The sequence below is a fragment of the Thermobia domestica genome, chromosome 13, assembly GCF_964235325.1.
Source record: "Thermobia domestica chromosome 13, izTheDome1.hap1.1, whole genome shotgun sequence".
Taxonomy (NCBI): Eukaryota; Metazoa; Arthropoda; class Insecta; order Zygentoma; family Lepismatidae; genus Thermobia; species Thermobia domestica.
In genome coordinates this window covers 119,852,277-119,855,363 of record NC_137466.1, presented here as the reverse complement: position 1 = coordinate 119,855,363, position 3,087 = coordinate 119,852,277, and the positions used below count along the sequence as shown (strand labels likewise).

The 3,087-nt window shown below is 38.8% G+C and overlaps 1 pseudogene; it reads left to right on the top strand.

The window, feature by feature from the left end:
* Window positions 1-1,938: 1,938 nt before the first annotated feature.
* On the top strand, window positions 1,939-2,352 carry LOC145667737 (piwi-like protein Siwi pseudogene; annotated as a pseudogene).
* Window positions 2,353-3,087: the final 735 nt, after the last annotated feature.

Genomic DNA, 3,087 nt, shown 5'->3' with positions numbered 1-3,087 from the left:
TGTTGGGGCCCACATTGAAGACTGTAGTGATTGATTTATTATCGATTTATTAATTTTTACATATTTTTGTTTTACCACCGAACAATGATGTTGGCTACCTGTTTGATTTGTGTTATTCGTGTCTTGTGTGTCAAAGCGCATTTTGGAAAAGAGCAGAGACCTTTCATTTGTGTTAATATTACGCTTTGAGAAATAAACGTGTTGTGGACTAGTCGTCTGAAGAGATGGTGACTGACTGATTTACCTTTCCCTGAAGTGTTGCTTGAATTGGACAGTTCCAACGCAAGTTATTGTTGCCAGAAATCTTGTTTCCAAGAGAGACATGTGGATTGCAACGAAAGTTGCCATTCAGATAAATTGTAAGATCGGTGGTGCACCGTGAAGTGTAGAAATACCTCTCAGTGGTTTAATGATTATTGGATTTGATTTCTGTCATGATACGAACGAGATGGGAAAATCATTTGGTGCGTTGGTTGCGTCGAGGAATAAGTCATGCAGCAGATACTTTTCTGCTGTGTCCCCATACAACAATACAGAAAAACTTTCAAATGAGTTTTCAGCCAACTTAACAAAAGTGTTACATAAATACAGGAATCTAAACAATGCATTGTTTCAGAGGATCATCATTTACCGTGATGGTACGGGAGAATGTCAAATTTCGTATGCGTTCCAACATGAAGTAGAAATTCTTAAGCAAAGTCTAAACAAAATTTACGAAGGCCCAGGAATCATATAGATGGCATTTATTGTTGTAACTCAGAGAATTAACACCAGACTTTACATGGATAAAATAAATCAACCTCCGGAGACAATGGCAGATGACTGTGTCACATTGTCAAAGAGGTACGACTTGTACTTCGTATCACAGTCAATTCGTCAATGCACAATTAGTCCAACATCATACAATGTGTTGGGGCCCACATTGAAGACTGTAGTGATTGTGATTGATTTATTATCGATTTATTAATTTTATACATATTTGTTTTACCAGCGAACAATAATATGGGCTACCTACTTTGTTTGTGTTATTCGTATCTTGTGTGTCATAGTACATTTTGGAAAAGGACAGATACTTTTCATTATGTGTTTACATTATGCTTTGAGAAATAAACGTGTTGTGGATTAGTGCTCTGAAGGGACGGCGACCGACTCAATTACCTTTCAGTGAATAAGCATTTTATAATTGAGATGTGATTCATATAATTGTAATTATTGTTTTGTAATAAAATCATGAAAGACACCATCCTGACTCCTCCTACAACCTATTACCACACCTTCTGTGACGTTTGGTACTCGCTCTAAGGCTCACTTGTAATAGTCGTCGAGCCTTGCGCCCGAGCTTAAATATTACCGAAAACTTCCGCTTTGTTAAGACGAAGTCGAAGTCACGGTCAAAGAAGTAGGGGAGTTGCTGATGGACTCCTACCAATAGACTGGAGCTTCAAATGAGAGAGAGAGGAGCTTGCCGACGATGAGAACAGAGACATCGAGGTAGCCAGAGGAGTCGAGCCTTTAATGGCGGGGATCTTCATCAAACAGTCTGTACTAGATGATTTTCGTGTGTTCTCATAAGTTTATGCAGTCCCTTCTATACTGTAAAGGTATCTGTGTGTTTGTGTTGGAGCCCACACTGAAGAGTGTACTGATTGATTTATTATCGATTTATTAATTTTATACATATATGTTCTACCAGCGAACAATGATGTGGGCTAACTATTTTGTTTGTGTTATTCGTGTCTTGTGTGTCAAAGCGCATTTTGGAAAAGGAGAGAGACCTTTCATTATGTGTTAATATTACGCTTTGAGAAATAAACGTGTTGTGGAGAAGTGGTTTGAAGAGATGGTGACCGACTAATTTACCTTTCGCTGAAATGTTGCGTGAATCGGGCAGTTCCAACACAAATTAATGTTGCGAGGAATCTTGCTTCGAAGAGAGACATGTGGATTGCAACGAAAGTTGCCATTCAGATAAATTGTAAGATCGGTGTTGCACCATGGAGTGTAGAAGTACCTCTCAGTGGTTTAATGGTTGTGGGATTTGATTTGTGTCATGGTACCAACGAGATGGAAAGATCAGTTGGTGCGTTGGTTGCGTCGTGGAATAAGTCATGCAGCAGATACTTTTTTGCTGTGTCCCCATACAACAATAGAGAAAAACTTTCAAATGAGTTTTCAGCCAACTTAACAAAAGTGTTACATAAATACAGGAATCTAAACAATGCATTGTCTCCGAGGATCATCATTTACCATGATGCTCCGGGAGAATGTCAACTTTCGTATGCGTTCCAACATGAAGTAGAAATTCTTAAGCAAAGTCTAAACACAATGTACGGAGGACGAGGAATCATATAGATGGCATTTATTGTTGTAACTAAGAGAATTAACACCAGACTTTTAATGGATAAAATAATTCAACCTCCGGGGACAATGGCTGATGACTGTGTCACATTGTCAGAGAGGTATGACTTCTACTTCGTATCACAGTCAGTTTGTCAGGGCACAATTAGTGCAACATCATACAATGTGTTGAGGCCCACATTAAAGACTGTAGTGATTGTGATTGATTTATTATCGATTTATTAATTTTATATATATTTGTTTTACCAGCGAACAATGATATGGGCTACCTATGTTGTTTGTGTTATTCGTATCTTGTGTGTCATAGTACATTTTGGAAAAGGACAGATACTTTTCATTATGTGTTTACATTATGCCTTGAGAAAAAACGTGTTGTGGATTAGTGCTCTGAAGGGACGGCGACCGACTCATTAACCTTTCGCTGAATAAGCATTTTATAATTGTGATGTGATTCATATAATTGTAATTATTGTTTTGTAATAAAATCATGAGAGACACCATCCTGACTCCTCCTACAACCTATTACCACACCTTGTGTGACGTCTGGTTCTCGCTCTAAGGCTCACTTGCAATTGTCGCCGAGCCTTGCGACCGAGCTTAAATATTACCGAAAACTTGCGCTTTGGGAAGTCGAGGTCGAGTCACGGTCAAAGAAGTAGGGGAGTTGCTGATGGACTCCTACCAATAGACTGGAGCTTCAAATGAGAGAGAGACGAGCTTGCCGACGAT